Source organism: Crinia signifera, chromosome 2, assembly GCF_055691185.1.
Source record: "Crinia signifera chromosome 2, ASM5569118v1, whole genome shotgun sequence".
In the NCBI taxonomy this organism is placed as follows: domain Eukaryota; kingdom Metazoa; phylum Chordata; class Amphibia; order Anura; family Myobatrachidae; genus Crinia; species Crinia signifera.
The window spans coordinates 70,270,389-70,292,022 of NC_139218.1; positions in this window are offsets into that span (position 1 = coordinate 70,270,389).

A 21,634-nucleotide genomic window follows, 5' to 3' on the forward strand; every position below is an offset into this window, starting at 1 on the left:
GTGCAGACTAGAGAAGAGAGCTGCCTCAGTGCATCATTCTGGAGAAACCCAGACCACAGCCAGTCAGGTAAAAGCCAAGAAGAGTGCATACCTGGGAGAATTGTGGACCTTGTAGAAGAGGGACCTTGCGCACATCATTAACAATATTCACTGTGCACACTGACTAGGCAATATAGTAAACTAAAATGTGTAATGGGCATTATGATGTGTGGTATAATGTGTAATACCATGCCTTTTTTGTGATGCCACACCCCCTTTCCATGAGGCCACGCCCCTTTCTGAATGTGTACCGATTTCTGCCATTCAGATGTTGGAGGGTATGAATATGTACTGTATCCCCATCTGACATGTGCAAGCACAGAGTGAAAAGTAGTGTATTCCAGCACAGTGTGTTAATCAAAGCATTGACATTGCATAACTACAGTATATCAGTTCACAACTTAAATATATGAGTTGTGATAAAGTGCATTCAACTGATTATCATCAGCTGTCAACAATCATTACTGGCTTCCAGGCCATCGAAACTCTACTACTGGCTCCCAGGCCATCGATACTTTCTTCCGGCTCCCAGGCCGTCAGCTACTATCTCCAGCTTCCAGACCATTGTCATCAACACCCTCAGTTCTTAGGCTGTATATCACAGAACTATTATCTTTCTCAAGATTACCAGTATCCAAATTCCAGTTTCCAAGTTTGCAGTTTTCAAGTCCATTATCCTCTGTACCAGCCAACTCAGTATCAGAGGATCAGGGCAGGGGGCCACAACCTGCTCATCAGGCGCAGCTAAGTCCAACGCCCCTTGTGGGGCTGCCTGATGAAAACCACCGGCAAGTTAGACTCTGCCAACCCTCTGGTCCAGCTGTTCCCTGGAATCCCAGTGTATGTGTTCATCATACATCAAACAACCCTATTTTCTGTTTCCAGCGCCTTCCACTGGTCCACCCACAGCCGGGAACACCGCAAACCCCGGTGCTGACACAAAGCGGTTACAGTGCCAAATGCGTTAAATGCTGAATATACTGCATTAGATACTAAGGGGTAAATTAACTAAGATCGCATGGGTACGAATTCATTCATTCATACCCATTCAATGTCAAATACACCCGGGACCAGGTGCCCGACTGATTTACAAACAGACAAATGTGACAAACAGACAAATGTGGCTGATCTGCCATATGATACTATATACGGCAAGGTCAGACAAATTCGGCTGTTACGAATGCATACACCATAGATAGACCACGGCCGTATGTGGCCCTAGTGTTCTATGATATTAGCAAATTTACAATCAATCGTACTGGTGAATTTGGATATGAATTCACCAGTACATACCAATGTCAAAACGACCAGAGTTTTTGGTCGTATTTGACTGAAGCTTGCACTGATCAGTCAGATCCATGCAGGCTTCTCATTGTAATAAAAGGACATACACATGTTCGCCTAGCAAACTGCTCTGAATCAGGCCCTAAGTCTGATGATGTGAAAGGGTATAATACACCAGCCAGTCAGCCCCTAGCTTCCATTTTCTCACCCGGCCAGTAACTTCACAGTTAGCTGATATTTTCACAGTGGCTGATATTTTGGGGGAAATTTACCAATATGAAAAACCTAGTTTTTCGTATTGGTATTTTCCCTACGACTGCATACGACTGTTTAAGTCGTATGCAAAGTCGTGTTCCGGAGGTGGATTTACAAAGCAGTCATATACGACTGCTTTGTAACCCACCGATGTCGTAGGAATTCGTATTAGCGGCCGTATATACGGCCGCTAATACAAATTATTTCTAGCAGTCTGCACGGATCAGTCAGATCCGTGCAGGCTGCAATGTGTAAAAAAAAATAGAAAAATAAATAAATAAAAAAAAAACCGGCGTGGGGTCCCCCCCACAGCCGAAACCAGCACCAGGCTGACAGAGCCTGGAGCCGGTAATTAAAAATCAGGGAACCCGACAAATAGGGGTTCCCCGATTTTTAACAACCAGCCCCAGGCTCCTGCTCTGGGGCTGGTTCCCAAAATACGGGGGACAAAATGACTAGGGGTCCCCCGTATTTTAAGAACCAGCCCCAGGCCAAACCAGCCAGCAGGGTAATGCCACAGCCGGGGGGAGACTTTTTATGCAAGTCCCCCCGGCCAAAGCATTAACACTACCGACCAGTCAGCCTGGCCAGGGGCCCTGGGGGAGTGGGGACCCCCCCAATAAAGGGGTCCCCCCCCTCCAGGACTTACCTGACCAGGCTGAAGCCTGGTGCTGTCCTCGATGCCCCTGGGCGGTGGGCATCGAGCTGATGGTATGGTGTAAAAAATAGAATAAAAACCATTGTCTTTTACTGGTGAACTATGAGTCCCAGCAAGCCTCCCCCGCAAGCTGGGACTTGGAGAACCACAAGTCCCAGCCTGCGGGGCATTAAAGGGCCCGCTGGGTCTTGTAGTGCCACAGTAAAAGAAAGAGTTAAATAAACACACTGACACACGTGAAAAATAAAAGTTTAATACATACATAACACATACATACTGATACTTACCTTTCTTGATCCCGTAGGTAGCCCTGGTCCTGATGTCCTGTGTCGTCCATGTCGGCTGTCTGCGTCGTCCTCCAGGTCCATGTCGACGGTCCGTGTCGTCCTCCAGGTCCATGGCGGGGTCCGGGTCCGAAGAAATCCATGTTGGAGCTGTGGAAGGAAATCCTACTCACCTGTTCCTGCGCTGAAGAAGTCTTCTCTTGATCCGACGTAATCCAGGTAATCTTCATGCTGTCGCCGGTCCCCGCTGTCTGCGCTGTCTCTGCATCGCGCTGAGGAGAGATGCTGAAGTTTCATATTCGGCGCCTCTCCTCAGACTGAATTCTATTGGCCGCCTAGCGGGCCAATCAGGAGCCGACTTTCTCGGCTCCTGATTGGCCCGCTAGGCGGCCAATAGAATTCAGTCTGAGGAGAGGCGCCGAATATGAAACTTCAGCATCTCTCCTCAGCGCGATGCAGAGACAGCGCAGACAGCGGGGACCGGCGACAGCATGAAGATTACCTGGATTACGTCGGATCAAGAGAAGACTTCTTCAGCGCAGGAACAGGTGAGTAGGATTTCCTTCCACAGCTCCAACATGGATTTCTTCGGACCCGGACCCCGCCATGGACCTGGAGGACGACACGGACCGTCGACATGGACCTGGAGGACGACGCAGACAGCCGACATGGACGACACAGGACATCAGGACCAGGGCTACCTACGGGATCAAGAAAGGTAAGTATCAGTATGTATGTGTTATGTATGTATTAAACTTTTATTTTTCACGTGTGTCAGTGTGTTTATTTAACTCTTTCTTTTACTGTGGCACTACAAGACCCAGCGGGCCCTTTAATGCCCCGCAGGCTGGGACTTGTGGTTCTCCAAGTCCCAGCTTGCGGGGGAGGCTTGCTGGGACTCATAGTTCACCAGTAAAAGACAATGGTTTTTATTCTATTTTTTACACCATACCATCAGCTCGATGCCCACCGCCCAGGGGCATCGAGGACAGCACCAGGCTTCAGCCTGGTCAGGTAAGTCCTGGAGGGGGGGGACCCCTTTATTGGGGGGGTCCCCACTCCCCCAGGGCCCCTGGCCAGGCTGACTGGTCGGTAGTGTTAATGCTTTGGCCGGGGGGACTTGCATAAAAAGTCTCCCCCCGGCTGTGGCATTACCCTGCTGGCTGGTTTGGCCTGGGGCTGGTTCTTAAAATACGGGGGACCCCTAGTCATTTTGTCCCCCGTATTTTGGGAACCAGCCCCAGAGCAGGAGCCTGGGGCTGGTTGTTAAAAATCGGGGAACCCCTATTTGTCGGGTTCCCTGATTTTTAATTACCGGCTCCAGGCTCTGTCAGCCTGGTGCTGGTTTCGGCTGTGGGGGGGACCCCACGCCGGTTTTTTTTTTATTTATTTAATTTTTCTATTTTTTTACACTGTAGCCTGCACGGATCTGACTGATCCGTGCAGGCTAAAACGCAAATACGACATGAAAATGGTGTTCTATTTTCCTGTCGTATTTGCGTGGGTGTTTTACACCACTAAGCAGCCGTATTATCAGTACGGCTGCTTAGTAAATCAGAAACCACCATTCTTTGAATGGTGATTTCTGTCGTATTCTATCGATGGTGTAGACATTCGTATTTGTAACTACAAATACGAATGTTCCATCTTTAGGACTACGAATTGTTGTATTTTTGGGATTGTAAATCCCGAAAATACAAATTCGTAAAAAAAAGGTGTATTTCTCCCTACGAATACACCTTTTTTCTACGAATCCATTTTGGTAAATGTCCCCCTTTATCACCTGCCAATTTTATCACTTTTATCACTCTCCCAGACTCTACCCCAATTGTTTGCATTTGAACTACTGGATTGTGTGATACCTAAAACTAGACCTAAACGGATTCTACAACAGTAAATTTAGAACTTTTTACTGTTAGTTACTGTTAGTCACAATAATTAGAATAATGCTTCCAATGAACAGAATCCTGTGAGCGATTCACAGATTTACATATTGTTTGTGTATTTACTTTAAAGTAAAAGGAGTCGAAGGCAGAACCATTCTACTTTATATTGACACCGATTTCCCAATTCTACAGCTTTGTGACAATGTAGTACTGTCTGTACCTGATTTAACTCCAATGATAAAACAAAAGTTTGACTTCCCACTAAAATCATATTTTCTTTCAGAAACAGAGATTTTCACATTACCCATTAGTTTCAGTACTTTACTGCTGACTACTAAGTTGTAGAACTATACGAAGGCTTTTCCCCCTGAATTCTATACCATGATCCTTCACTATATGCATGATGGCTTCTGGAACAGTTTAATAATTCATTAATCCTGGGCATACTCCCAAATAAAAGTATAAGTGCATAATGTGCCTACATGCCTGTGACATACACGTAACACACATACACAATAATGCATAACTTATATACATTTTTTATATACAAGCACTGACTAAATCCTTTGCATTACGCATGCATACAACATAATTACACATCCTTATTCAGAGTCACACAAGCACATGGCTTGCAGCCATATCTCTGCGCACACACAGGTCCCTGCCTTGCATTCAGACATTCGGCTTGTTATCTTGGCTGGGAAGGAATAACCTATAATAATTCATCAGTGGCTTAACCTGCTGGGGAATTTCAGGTCTTTCATTTCTCACTGGGATAAAATCACATCAGCTCAGGGGATATTAATGCTCCTCCTGTGCCAGCTTCAGGTTACAGGGAAAATAACTCACAAAGAATATTTTCCTCTGGTGGAAGTCAGAGTTGATCATTTAGCGAAACTTGTTTGTAGTGCGTTAACGCTCCAGTGCCCAGAGATAAGAGATACGTGCAGGCAGCAGACTTGTGGCAGATACTGTACTTGAACCATATTGCTCGCTTCATCATGGCAGAATGAAAGTGATACTCTGATTGGTTGTTGTTACACGGTGCATAACGTAGTAAGGAGCACCATTTATTCTGAAGGCTGTGACGATCATCCAGGAACTACTTCTAAATGACTGTGTGATGGCCTGCTGAGCTCTGAATCATAGAATGAGTTAATGTCATCATTTTTTAAATTACAAGTTGCTCTTTTGTGAAATGCAGCTTCTATGTTTTACATTATATAATACTGTGCGAAAGATTTAGGCAGGTGTGGAAAAATGCTGCAAGATTAGAATGCTTTCCATAATAGAAGTGTTAATAGTTTATATTTGATCAATTACCAAAATGCAAAGTGAATGAACAGAAGAGAAATCTAAATGAAATCAATATTAGTTGTGACCACCCTACAGAACTGTATCTTACCCTATACTATGCCCATCCTCCAGGAATGGAAGGGAGGCTCCCCAAAATTGGTTGGTTTTTCTGGCACCCCTGGAAAGGTGAGCAAGTTTTCTGCTTCCTCCATGGACCCCTGCGTACCCCTCAGCTGCAGAACAAAATTCTGATGATGGTGGCACTTTGGTGAGTGTGTAGGGCTAAAATGAGGCAAGTTATATTGTTTTGCTGCATTTTATCCATGCCTTTTTCCATAGAACCACGTACAGCAGCAATTGGCTGGAAAAGGGGTGGGGCTTGATGACATCCACACCTGTCCCAAACTGTACATGGGCGTCTCCTGTCCGGGCTTTCTTGGAGAGGAGCAGAAGAACGTAGGCAAGTATGTCTTCACTGACTAGTGTCACAAAAAATTAACATTTAGGAAACCTGCTTCCATGACCGTGGTTGATATGTAAGAAAGGGATCGGCGTAACATTGTAGATGACGACCAAATCTTCAAATACTTCAACAATGGGCAAAGAAACTGCAAGGTACTGCATAGGGTGACACAGTCTGTTCTAGCTATGTCAGGAAATTGCAACTTGAAATACAGGTAGTTGCCAGTCCTTGCATGGTGACGAGATGCCACCTACTAATGTCTGCAGGGAACCTCCAATATTGTTGTAAAGTGATTTGCATGCTTGCAGACAGTGTTCTGTTAACCACAGTGAACCGTCCTCAACATTTTTTCTTTCATGCATTTCCACCGCTTGCTTATTCTGCTGGAAGTGTCATTCTGTCCATCAGCATCTGGCACTTCAGGGTCCCCATCCCTGCCATGGCTTGTACCACTGCTTCTGCATTATATGCTAGATCCAAGTGGGCTAAAGAACCTCTGATGATGTCACAAACAGGTGATCCACCTCTTCATTAGGCAGAATAATTCAGTGGTCTGGGTGATCCAGTGCAATGGGGGAGGTTTAGGGTTAGATACCAGAGAGAGGTTAGGGTTAGGCTTCAGGAGTGGGATCCAGGCAGCAGGGGAAGGCTAGTGACTAGGGGGTGAGGGTTAGGTTTAGGCTGTGAGAATGGGATCCAGTGCATCGGCGTAAGGTTATGGATAGGTTGCGGGAGGGGAGGTTAGGGTAAGGCGAGGGGGATATTAATGTAAGGGGGAGTTTACAGTGTGCTGCAGGAAGGGAGGTCAGGGTTATATTTGGAAAGGATCCTTAAAAACCTGGATTTAGACTTTATCCTGCTGCTGCTGAGCTTTGGGCTCTGAGCACTTCCTGGATTGCTCACCTGATGATCTGCATGTTCAACGGGTACCGGTGATGTCACTGAACGATATTATCAAACTGGGTAGAAACAAACCGACATAGAGGTAGGAGGCCCTGCTTGCAAACTTACAAACCACAGATGGAGCCGCTCTCATTAGAGCGGCTCCCGTCATGCCATGCGCCATTCCTGCTGTCCGCCAGAATGAGGAGCGCGCACGAGAGGCTAGCGCACACCCATTGTTGTCAATGGAATGCACAAACACTAGAGACACACGACTGGCTCCATCTGTATAGGGATAATAGGAGGGATACATAAGGATAGGATTCCATAGCATGGCAATCCCACCAGATTACAAGACAGTCCTGATGCAATGCAATTAGATATGAATGCTACTGGAGGTTATGTCGGGGTCCCGGAATATGATCATCAAAGGTGTCCATGAGATCTCAAACTCCTCTTTCAGAGGTGTCCATCAGAGCTGCCTCCACTGGCTCTTTCTTTGTGGTATAATTAACTGGTCCAGGCAGTGTCTCAAAGGTGAAGCTGAGCTTTACCTTTAAACATTATTAGCACAATAAAAATATATTTGTAACTTATAAATAAGTTATAAATATCTTCTTTTTTATGTTATAATCATCAAAATGATCAACAGCTCTGCATCCCCTGCCTACACATCACGGGAGGTTATTAAATACCAAAGCAAGAGCCTGTTGGAAGGGTCCAGGCCAGCTGCTCTTTTTTGAGAGGTGTGGCCATACCAGCTAGTTAGGCCATGCTGCCTTAATACCTAGGCCCTCAAAAGCTCTGTTCATTATTACAACTTTCCACCATAAAGCCTCATACATACTAGCCTGACCCAGAGCCAACCTGACTGATATATAGTTAACCAAGTGTGTCTTATGTTTTGCATACACACTGGTACCCACTGAACATGCACGTCATTTGGCTATTTGTTTGTTTGTGTGTGTAATCTGTGTTAGAGGGGAGATATGTGCAGGCGGGGCTGATAATATATGTGTACATCTGGGTATGATACATCACTGCCATTTTGCATTCTTGGTAACTGATTTTGGAATCAGATATGTACAGTATTTGCGTACATTGGAGGCCATATTCTGTTGAAGATTTTGCACCTAGTATGAGGCTGATTCAAGTCTTGTTGGTGCCTCCGGTGGTTGAAACTGCAACCCCTCAAAGCACATTCAGACACGTGATTGAACACCAAAGGAAGGGCCGATACTAGCATTAGGATAAAACTGATGGCGTGAATACGTCCTTCTACCTTCTACTATATTTGCAGCTGTAAATTTGTATGCAACGGCTGTGCCAAACATGCTAGGAGCTGCATACTGATGCAAATAACTGCATATAAAGATGTGACCAGCGGATGCACTCTGGGGAAACATTGACCATCGGAGTAACCTCATGGGTTTGCAGCATGGCCGCCAGAGTCATGTGTACAGTATCACAACACGTGACATGCCCCAGAAAGTCACTACTCGCATGTGTTTGAGTTGCCGCTCTCCTGTTACCTTTCTAAAAATTATTTTTTAATAAATCCTTTCTGCAACCAAGTATAAGAGCTACCAACACCCCGGCATGTACAATGCAACATATACTGTATGTAGTAGCATACAATGGCTCCACTCACAATGTTCAAAATTGACTTGGCTCCCATGGGTTTATTTTCTATGCGCTATATAAAAAAATGTAAATTAATAATAAATAAGTATGAATGGAGGTCTATTGAAGATGAAATGTTGCTATAGGTAACCAATCAAAATGTTCTTCTTATTTATTTAGAACCGTCTATAAAATAATAGACAGAATCTGATTGGTTGCCCATAGCAACACATCTTCTTCAATAGAACTCACATCTTCGTAAACAAACCCCACAGGGCGAAATTTACTAAGATGGGAATTCTCTTTCAGATGGGATGTTGCTATTGGCAACCAATCAGAATCTACTTATTTATTTAGCACCTTCTAGATAAAAATAGCTAGCATCTGATTGGTTGCCTATAGCAACATCCCATCTGATCTTGATGAAGCATTTAGGAATGTGAATAATGTACTGTAACGCAATGTTTTGTCAACATAACATAGGGCCTTATTTTGGTTCACTCTTTCTGACAAAATCCTTCTTAGATGGACAAAACCATGTGCACTGCAGGGGGGCAGATGTAAAATGTGCAGAGAGAATTAGATTTGGGTGAGTTATTTTGTTTCTGTGAAGGGAAAATACTGACTGCTTTATTTTTACACTGCAATATAGATCTCACTTTGAAGTAAAACCCCACCCAAATCTAATTATATCTGCACAAGTTACATCTGCCCCACCTGCAGTGCACATGGTTTTGCCCATCTAAGAAGGATTTTGTCAGAAAGAGTGAACTAAAATAAGGCCCATAGTATGGCAGAAAGGGACAATACAGCGGGTTAACATTTAATGGAAAGAAAAAGATTGAAAGTGTATGAAGTGAGAATATAGGACGGTACTAGAACTATCTGTCCTTGAACTTCTGTTTCATCTGTTCTGGCTCTTTGTTTCTTTGTTACATCACATTCCAATGAAAGATATAATACTTGTGTGTCCCTTGCTCCCAGCAGCACATGAGGAGAGGTGAATGCGCTTATACTGTAGATGCTGTTTAACTATGTGGCTGCTGCATGAAATATATTCAAGGCATATACAAAATAGTTTGGCGAAGATTAACCCCTTCAGTGGCACTCCCAAGAATTTTCTGGGTTATGCTCCAGTGCGCAGACGCAAAACTCTCGGGAGTGCCGCTGCCTGCGCTCCCTCTTGCCAGGCAGCGCCGCTGAGCTGAGCGCTGAGACCAGCGCCGCGCTCAGCTTCAGGTAGGGCCAGGCAGCGGCTGATGGAGTGATGATGATGATGTTCTGCATTTTGTAATGTAACTATTAACCCCTTCAGTGGTGGGTTTTTTTTTTAGGGAGCACTCCCCACTGGGCAAGTTTTTCTTTGAGGGGGGCGCTCCCTAAAAAAAAACCACCACTGAAGGGGTTAATACATCACAAAATGCAGAATATCCTCTAAGTTTAAAACAATGATGTGTGGACCACTGAATACATTCAGATCTGTTCGCCAGGCTGCGAGTATACTACTGTATACCTCCCAACTGCCCCCCTTTTTGCTGGAACGTTCCGTTTTCCTGGCATGTTCATTGCCTGTCGGTGATTTCTGGAGATCCGCGCATGTGCACAGATGCGCAAGCTCTTTAACTTGCAGTATGATGATCACAATGGGGCGGTGGGGATCTTTTGCAGGTGCAGTGTTTTGCGAGAATGGTATGGACAATGTCCGGACCTCTCAGGTGGGTAACCCGCGGCAGAAACAAGGCCGGCCTTCGCCTGGCTTCCTAGCTATGCTGTGCAGCCAAGGGGCAGCCAGTACTGGGTAGTGAAGTGCTCATACTTAAGCGATTTGTGTGGGGCGAATCCTAAACTACAACTGACTCTGAATCAAGCCCTTATTTTTCACAAAATATGAATGTTTGCACAAAATATGAATCTTCTATTCCATACCTCTTAACTGTCCCTCATTCAGCAGCACTGAAACATGTCATATCTGTGCCCAAACCAGAGAACAATTAAGACTCAGGGGCAGATTTATTAAGCCTGGAGAAGAGATAAACTGGAGATAAAGCGGAGAAAAGGTAACAGGAGATAAAGCACAGCCAATCAACTCCCAACTGTCTTTTTCAAACACAGCTGATTGGCTGGTGCTTTATCTCCTTTTACCTTTTCTCCGCTTTATCTCCAGTTTATCTCTTCTCCAAGCTTAATAAATCTGCCCCCAAAAGTTTGATGAGTGATGTAAAGATCATGTTATTACCAGAACAGTCAGGTGCAGTTGCTATTAGCCAAGGACGACAAATTTCTTGTGTTGGAAAATCGCGATCCACAGTAGACTGGCTAAAAACCTTTACTAGGATTCAAACTGGCTGAAGGTTATACGGGGTGCGGCAAAACAAAATCTCCTTTATTTCGCACAGCCATTGATTTGGATCTAGTGAATTTTGGGAGGGGGTTCATAGTGAAGCATTTGATTGAAACCAATTGAAAATAACCTGTATTCCATGAATTTTTACATTGTGTACTAACACTTTGAATAGCATTTACTAATTCCCCTGTACTTGACTCCCGGCAAAGCCACTGGACAGGTGGGAGGGCCACTCAGACCGGCTACGGGGGCCGCATACGGCCTCCGGGCCTGAGGTTCCCCACCCCTGTGCTTTAATCTTTGGGAGGTTTTTCTTTTTGCTTCACCCTGTATGTTACTGAGGGATGTGTTCAGCATCACAGTGATCAGGATACCGGCGTTTACTCTACTGACGCTGGAATCCCAACTACTGCACTGTAATCGGAACATCAATTAAAATATCGGAGCCGGAATCCGGATTGTTGGGATGCAGAACGGTGAGCAAACGGGGTGGGTTAGCATAATGCCGGGCATTGGGGAGTTAGGTTTGGCCTCTAGGGGTGGACTAAGGTGGAGGCTGCAGGGGAAGTGGGTTACGAGCACATAATGCAAAGAAAAGAGGTGTTAGATGGAATTGTCCTTCTGATAAAAAATGTTGGTGGTGGAGATTGCAGATGCTAGGCAGGAGATAATGTCACTGTGTCTTTGTAGGAGCTGAGGAAAAAAATGGATGCTCATAGTAGGCTGAGCTGATGAAGACATACGTACAGTATGATACGGGCAGGTGTGAGATTAAGTCAATGCATCATAGCTGGCAATGCTCCAAAGAGCACTTAATGCAAAGAAAAAAGGTGCAAGATGGAATTGTCCTTGGGTCCTCCCGCCTACCCTTATATGAACAGATCATGCACACGTTAACAAACCAATTAGCAACAGGGTCTGCCATATGAATGGGGTTGAAATTATTGGTTTCTTTGGGCTTATCAAGAAAAAGAAGCCATTAATCTCTCCTTGCACAAACTAGCTGTACAGAGGCAAGATGTCCTCCTAATATTCCAATTCCTCACCCCCTCCATTGCGTATATCCTGGTCCTCACAGAGTATTAATTTGTCCCCGCTAGAATCCACCATCACAGGGCCCTCTGTACTTTCTGGAGGCAATTGCTGGTCTTTCTGGAAGAATTTATAATTCATTTTGATGAACATCATTAGGTAATATAAAGCCAGAACTTAGGTAATATAAAGCCAGTTTGTGCAAGGGTCTATAGATTGCCTATTTTTCTTGCCAGTATAGAAACGGACTGTCTTATATGTCTACTGTATGCTGTCACTGATATAATCCTCCTCCATTCTTTCAGTGGTGACAGCATCATATGCAGTGATCCGACTAGAATCCGACAGCGGGATGATTACATTTTGCCTCGATCTTGGATCCTAGTCTGGCGGGAAAGCCCGAGCCGGACTCGGATCTCAGCTCGGATCGTGATTTTTGAGGTGGGGGTTCCCGCTCATTCATATACAAAATGAATAATGTTCTAAAAGAAAACAAAGGGAAAAAAAGGTTCACATATAAACATCGGAAGAAGTTGGGAACCACAAGTGCATCTACAGCTGCTGTATGGGGAGAGTGTAAAACTCCCCTCTATATGGAAAATATGAAAAATAGGTAATACAGCGCTTGGGTTTGACTAAAGGATTGATACTAACACATTATGTAAAATGTTTATTGAATAATGACCAACATAAAAATGAATAAAAGTATTTAGAAAATTCTCTAAAAAAAAGGGGGGGGGGATGATAAAAAATTGTTATAGGATTAAAAATAACGAAAGAGTTCCAGCTAGCAAGATGAATCCATTGAAGATACGGAATACATTTCCACGGTACCAATGATGTTGTATAGTTACCAGACTGGTAGATTTTGGATGATTTATTTATTTGATGAAATCTCCTTTAGCTGGGGCAGGTGGTTGATAAAGGAATCCGGAAGAATTCCCAGTGCAGGACCCAAATTGAGAAATGGCAGATGATGAGGTAGGCAGCCTTGGTGGTATATGAATACCTGGCTTTGCGCTGCAGCTGAAGCTGAGGTTATAGGATCCAATGTATAATAGTTGACTGGTCCGGATGAAGAAAGGAGGTAGTCTGGTAAATCTATAAGTGGTGCAAGCTGGAACAATAGGAACTGGCTCGGACTGATAAATGCACGCATCCCTGGGGGTCAGCGCTCGTCGGCATGTATTAGCTCTAGAATTACCATAAATGGTGTACCGATGCTAGCTTAATTAATTCATTTTGCTCATTCGACATAGAATTTATGGTTGTTAAATGTCGTCCTTTTTATTTACCTAGGGAATTTTCCATAGTAATTGTTGTTGCTGTGTACATCCCCCAGCAGGCCCATGTGGAGTCTGCATTAGACAGACTCCATTCAGTTATAACGAATTTGGAATTGAAATTTACAAACGGTATATTTTTGATTGCAGGAGATTTTAATCAAGCACGGTTTAAGGCTGTTTTGCCCCGGTTCTATCAATATGTTAAAAGCCCTACACGTGGAGCGACCACGTTTATTGTAACATCAAGGATGCTTATCGCTCCTTTAGAGAAGCAAACATTGGTCATTCTGATCATGTGTCATTACTTCTAATTCCGACTTATGTCTCCTGTGCTAAGCGTGACAAACCATACAAATCCGTTATAACTGTATGGCCAGACGGTGCTCTAGATAGGCTACAGGACAAGTTAAAATTCACCGACTGGAATTTGTTTATCGAAGAGTCTATAGATATAAATAATTTAGTTAACATTGATAATCTGACATCTATGGTGCTAGGATATCTAAATTGTTGTATCGACAGCGTAACTGTTAAGAAGCAAGTACGTCTATTTCCAAATGATAAACCTTGGATAAATGGGGAGGTTTGTTCCCTATTAGTGGCGAGAGATAAAGCCTTTAGATCTGGCAACTTGTCTGCTTTCAGGGCTGCCTGGTTAAACTTAAAAAAGGGAATTATTAAAGCTAAAAAGGCTTTTTCGGTTAAATTAGAACACATGGTCTCTCAGAATAATGATGCGAAATGCCTTTGGAGAGGTATTCAGAACATTACAGATTATAAGGTGAACAAAAATTCTACTGCTGATGTTGCTTTGGTAGACTACCTGAATACTTTCTATGCCCGTTTTGATAAACCAGCCATGTCTCCGACTCCCTTAGAGATCTACTGTGAGAATGGGGCCTTCCTAGAATTAGATGAAGAGTCTGTTAGGATATGCTTCCTTAGGACTAAGGTTGGAAAGGCCTCAGGCCCTGATGGGATTCAGGGGAAGGTTTTGAAAAAATGTGCTGCGCAGCTTGCAGGAATTGTTACTTTTATTTTTAACTTGTCCCTTAGTGCTTGTTATGTGCCCAAGTGTTTGAAATCCACAACCATTGCAATGGTCCCTAAAAAAGGGAAGGCTGACAGTCTGAATGACTATCGACCGATTGCCTTATCGTCTTTAATTATGAAAGCATTCCCCCTGGCTTTGACTCCTTTCAGTTTGCCTATAAGGCTAATAGATCCACGGATGATGCAGTGCTTGTGTTAGTTCACAAGATTTCTGCCCACCTGGATTCAAAGGGATCATCTGCTCGGATTTTGTTTGCTGATTACAGTTCGGCTTTTAATACCGTGATTCCGATAACATTAGTGAATAAACTCTTCAGTATTGGTTTAAGTGGGTCCATGTGCAGCTGGATTCTGGATTTCTTGTCTAATAGGCCTCAGGTCGTTAGGATGGGAAATCGGGTGTCCGGTGAACTGACAGTTAACACTGGGGTCCCTCAGGGGTGTGTTTTGAGCCCCCTGCTATACTCATTATTTACTTATGATTGTTTCTTTAGTTCTGATTCTGTCCAGCTTATTAAATTTGCGGATGAGTTTGCCATACTTTGTCTCATCACTGATGACGATGAGTCAAAGTACAGGTCGGAAGTATCTAAATTAGAGTCATGGAGCAGGGAGAATTGTCTGATCCTGAACATAAGTAAGACTAAATAAATTATTGTGGATTTCAGGAAGTCTCATAAGACCACGTATCTTCCACTGGTTTTAAATGGTCAACAGGTGGAGACCGTTGACACTTTTAAGTTCCTGGGTGTTAATATATCCAAAGATCTGTCATGGAGCACCCATATTAATATGGTCATCAAAAAGGCCCATCAGCGTATGTATTTTCTGAGGAAACTGCGCTTGGCTGGTATGAGTGAGAGGACTTTGGTGAACTTTTACTCATGCGTGATTGAGAGTGTTCTCACTTACGGCATTGTTGCATAGTTTGGTCCATGCTCCTTAGCCGACCGGAAGTCCCTTCAGAGGGTCGTGTCAAATGCAGGTAAAGCAGTAGGAGTTGTTTTGCTGAGTTTACATGACATCTTTAAGAAGCGGCTTCTTTCTAAGACTAATAGTATTTTGAGAGATCCGACCCACCCAAAAAATGATTTATTTTCCCTACTTCCCTCAAATAGGCGTTATCGTTCAGTTCTATGCAAAACTAAATGATATAGGGAGAGTTTTTTTTTCCAGTGGCTGTTCGCACTTTAAATATTTTAAATACTCGGTTAAAAATACTGTGATCCATGTATGAATCTTGTAGTCATATGTTACTGTTTCTTTTAATGCCTTTGCTTGTATATTTGTATAGTTAACAACTTATTTTCGTTTAGTGTTCATTGTATGTGGACATTTTATGATAAATAAAGATTCTATTCTATAACTGATTTATGAGCCATTCGCAGTTTCACTGTACCGGCCGTGTGTACTTACACGTGCATGGCTTAATCTTTGAGACAAGCATATGCTACTGGCAGGATCAACCAGGATCAGTCTGAGGTTGTGCCATGAGTACTGTATGTAACATGCATTGTGAGCTACGCAGGGTTGTGCTTATGCATTTGTTTTCATATGTATTACTAGTTTGTACTTTGGGGGTTATTCAGATCTGATCACTGCTCAGTGATCTAGCAGAGTCCATTTGCAACTCACTCGCAATCGAATGATCTTTCCACTGTGTGCAGTCTGTGTGTAACCCAGAACCTACTCAGCTTGTGCGATAGAAACAGGCTGATCAAGGCCAGAGTTGACACCACACCCCCCCCTAAAATACCTGGACATGTCTGTGTTATCCCCGGCGCTCCCAGAAAATAGCCAGTTATCACCCCCAAACGCCGGCTTCCTGTTAATTTTCCTGTGAACAAGCTGAATAGCCGTCCACATGCGCAGTCAGGGCTATTTTTCAGTAGGCTCCAGCAGGAACTGAGGCCCTTATTCTAGTTCACTCTTTCTGACAAAGTATTTCTTAGATGGACAAAACCATGTGCACTGCAGGTGAGGCAGGTGTTACTTGTGCAGAGATAATTAGATTTGGGTGGGGTTTTACACCTGCCTCACCTGCCTCACCTGCAGTGCACATGGTTTTGTCCATCTAAGAAATATTTTGTCAGAAAGAGTGAACTAGAATAAGGGCCTCAGTTCCTGCTGGAGCCTGCTGAAAAATAGCACTGTGCGCAGTCGATCGATAACCAACTGCCCTGTGAATTAGCACAGCACCGATCAGGTCTGAATGACCCCTTATGTAGACAGTCTGTACATCCTCTACAAATTGTTCCTCCCTTTTTCTATTTTACCTAAGGCACCTTTTGCTTCTCTCTCCTGAATGTTCCTGGAAGTTGTTAAAAGTCAAGCTGGAAAGTGCTGAACAGGCTCCCACATGCATACTAATTTGTCTGCTCTGTTAATTTGGAATTTGCTTAGAAATGTGAAGAAGAGAAAAATGTAAGCTCTCAAACTGCCTAGCCAGTTCCACAGCTCACAAGCCTTGCTTTAATTATTGCTGGATTCTTTGGATCATTAAATGTGCATTATTTTCTGCTATTGACTGCTTAATTTAGGTCACCAAGACTTTCAATAATTCCACAGAAATTATGGATCCCCAAAAGTTAAACTGAACTTATAGGCATGGATGGTAAAACAATTACAAGTGACCTGGACATGCACTGCTGAATAAATAGACATTCCGAGCTGATCACACTGCTGCAAATTTGCAGTGCGGCCGGATGTCGCTGAACTGCGCATGGGTATTGGCCGCAATGCACGCAAGTGACGTCTGGCCGTGGACAAGACATACAAAGTTTTATGTTCACTGGCTGCATGCGAGGTGATTGGCATGCAGTAGATGTGTGGGGGCGGGAACTGGCCAATTCATGGAATTGCCCAAAAAAAGATGGGAGGGACATGGAAAATGGTATGCATAAGCTTGTTAGGGGAGGGCCGAATGTGCCTGTTGGACCACAGCGCAGAGTAAGTCCTGGGCTACACGGTGCCTGCACTGACTTGTAGCCAGTGTAATCCATACACATCCATTTGCACAGAGGTGGAATTTCAATGGAGAGGGGCGGCGGTTTAACTAAACGCTGGCCACTTGCAATCAGGTCTGAATCGGGCCCTAAGTTAAGTTAACAACATAACATTTGAATGAAAAATGTATGTCATCACCAGGGCCGCCAATGAAAAATAATGGGCCCCGGTACGACAACTTTCCAGGACTCCATGGAGGGCACTCCCCGCAGACTCTGCCGGCGCTTGCTCCCCCAAGGCGCCGTGGTGTCTGCGGATCCGTTGTTTATATACACTATACTAAAGGTGCTGTACTCAAAGACCTTTTCAAATATGCGCAAAAAAGTCCACACAGAGCTGATGTATCAAATGTACCAATGGCAGACAAATGTACTTACAGAACAGACAGCATTAATGGATCAGTTTGAGCAGCAAGCTCAGGCTCCCGGAACTCCTCCACCGCACCTTCCCCTCCCACGCGCAGGCTGCCGGCAGCATCCAGTCCCAGCAGGGGCTGGCAACTTTTAGCCTGGGGCAAGTCCAGAGCACTGGCCCAGAATTAACATTGCATCCTTACAGCATACCTCCCAACATGACCCTCTCCAGGAGGGACACATTGCTCTGCTCCTGCAGTTCCCTCTTAATGTAGGATTGCCATCACCTGTGGGGAAGCACCTTTCTGATCCATTAACCTGTTTAGCACAGGTGATGGCAATCATACATTAAGAGGGAATTGCAGGAGCAGAGCATTGTGTCCCTCCTGGAGAGGGTCATGTTGGGAGATGTGTTACAGTACATGGAGGTTTTTCATCTTGCATGTGGTGGATTTCCCTGGGCAGCATATGACTGATTGCAGGGCTCTGCAAATTAGCAACCCTGAAAGTTCAGTATAGTGAGAGTTTTAAACCGGGCTGCCTACCTGACCCTCTCCTTCAGGGAGAAAATGCTCTGTTCTGGGCTTCCCTGGTAATGTATGATTGCCATCACCTGTGGTGAAACATCTTTGTTATCAATTACCTAGCTCCCCACAGGTGATGTAATCATACATTACCAGGGAAGTCCAGGAACAGAGCATTTTCTCCGTGAAGGAGAGGGTCAGGTAGGCAACCCTGGTGTAAAGGCATGTACACAGCTCAGTTTAAATCCATATTTTAAGAAAAAATTGACAACACTTGCTCTGCAATGCAATGCAATAATGGCTAATTAAGCAATTGGAAGTTTCCAATTAAACTAATTAGTCCTTAATAGCTCAGCTGCAGCTCTGCCCATGGACCAGGCACAGTACAGGTGCTATTCCTAACTCGTTACCTCTAAAACTGCACCTGCACCCCACCCACTACCTTAACTACAGTACCACTAACCCTGCACCAGCTTTCCTCTCACACTACATTACCCTTAACCCTGCTTCTTTCGCACACTACCCCTAAACCTGCACCTGTTTCCCACACACTATACTGCCACTAACCCTGCACCCACTCCCCACACACACACACACTATACTATCACTGCTAACCCTGCACCTACTCCCCCCCCACACACACACACTATTCTATCACTGCTAACCCTGCACCTGCTCCCCACGCACACACACTATACTAACCTTGCACCCACTCCCCACACACACACACACTATTCTATCACCGCTAACCCTGCACCTGCTCCCCACGCACACACACTATACTAACCCTGCACCCACTCCCCACACACACACACACTATTCTATCACCGCTAACCGCTGCTGAATCCGGGGGGAGATGGGATGCTGCCGCCAAGTCCGGGGGGAGGGGGTTGGTGTGGGGCACCGCTCACCTGGCTCCAAGTGGGGGGAGGTGCTCCCATACTTTGACCAACACCCCAGGCAAATGTCTAAAGCTGCCTAGTAGTGGTGGCGCTGGCCTTGCCTGCACCCTCTCCAGCAGGCACAAACACTATACTAACCCTGCACCCACTCCCCACGCATACACACTATACTAACCATGCACCCACTCCCCACGTACAATATACTATCACCGCTAACCCTGCACCCACTCCTCACATGCAGACACACACTATTCTATCACCGCTAACACTGCACCTGCTCCCCACGCACACACACTATACTATCACCGCTAACCTACCACCCGCTATCCACACACACTATATTATCAATAACCCTGCATCTGCTCCCCACACACTATTCTATCATCGCTAACCCTGCACCCAATCTACACACACACACTATTACTATCGCCATAGGCAAATCTAGAAATATGGTAATGGTTGGTCCTAGATCCAAATATTGAAGCAGGTTGGACCTTTGTGCGGCAAAAAAGGGGGCATGGCCTCATGGAAAGGAGGTGTGTCATCACAAAAAGGGGTGTGGTATTACACATTAGACCACACACCGTAATGACCATTACACATTTTAGCAAACTCCGTAATACCCATTCCAAGTAAAGCCACATGCCATAATGCCAATTACACATAAGGCCACACACCATAATGCCCAATTACACACTGTGCCACACATCATGATGCCAATTTCATACTATATAACCAGGGCCGAAACTAGGGTTTCTGGTGCCCGGGCAAGACATTAATTTAGTGCCCCCCCCCCCCCCCCCCCGCAAAAAAAAAGAATAATTTTTATATATATATATATATATATATATATATATATATAGAAGCAGGGGGTTAGCACTCCAATGAGCCCAAGCGTCTTGCAGCCTTAATGCAAGCTTGATAAATAAGTATCAGGTAACTCCGGTGCCTTCCAAATCCGAGAGAGCCAGCGGGGATCTCTCGGTGCAATATCGGAGGTGTGGGGCGGCGGCACTCAGATAAAAAAAATACACGAGCAGGCGGTATTAAAACCAACGTTTCAAAACCCGTAGTTTTTTTTATCAAGGTGTAGCGCTACACCTTGATAAAAACACCTTCGGGTTTTGAAACGTTGGTTTTAATACCGCCTGCTTGTGTATTTTTTTATCTGAGTGCCGCTGCCCCACACCTCCGAGATATATATATATATATATATATATATTTATTTACTTATTTATGTGCTTACAGACAGCAGAAGGGTGATATTAAACCAACAAACAAGACAATATATCATATATTAATATATATACACTGTATTCTGAAATTAAATATATATTTATAAATTATCCCTCAACCGGTCCACACTTGCATCAAGATACATATATACTAGAAACTAAATGAACCTGAAAACAGGGTTTAGGGCATGTTTTTTTTTTTTTTTTTTTGGGGGGGGGGGGGGGGGGGGGGAGTGGTGTGGTCACATAGTAGTATCATTCCCATTATAGCACACACCTTAATGCCCAGTACACATTCCAGCACACACCGGTATGCCCAGTACACATTCCAGCACACACCGTAATGCCCAGAGCACATTACACCACAAACCGTAATGCCCAGTACACATTATAGCACACACCGTTATGCCCCCCCAGTACACATTGTAACCAATGGTTAATTGCTGCTGCCACTGGATAGAACACTGTCCCTGAATGATACACAATATGCCACACACTGCAATGTCCAATATGTCACAAACATACCTCCCAACACTGGAGGTAGAGGAGAGGAGACATCTGCGCGTACCGAAGGCACGCGCCCAAAATTAGAGGGTTCACCTACTACCGTGGAACTCCTGCGAGGCTACATCTCCCATTTTTTCCGCTATGAGGGCATGGTCAGCTCTCTAAGAGCTGTAGCCACATGGGGTGCGGTCATGGAAAATGGAGGTGTGATACACATATGCCTCCAATAGTGCAGTGCCAGATACACATGACCCCAAAAGTGCAGTCCGTGATGCCCATTATACCTATGCCGCATACTGTGATGCCCATTATAAATATGATCCGCACCGTGATGCTCCATTATACATATGCCCCACACCTGGATGCTCATTATACATATGCCACACACATGATGTCCATTATACATATGCCACACACCTGATGCCCATTATACATATGACGCACACTGTGATGCTTATTATACATATGACACACAACGTGATGCTCCATTATACATATGACACACACCGTGATGCTCCATTATACATATGACGCACACTGTGATGCCCATTATACATATGCTGCACACCGTGATGCCCATTATACATATGCTGCACACCGTGATGGCCATTATACATATGACGCACACTGTGAAACCCATTATACATATGACACACACCGTGATGCCCATTATACATATGACACAAACTGTGATGCCCATTATACATATGACACACACCGTG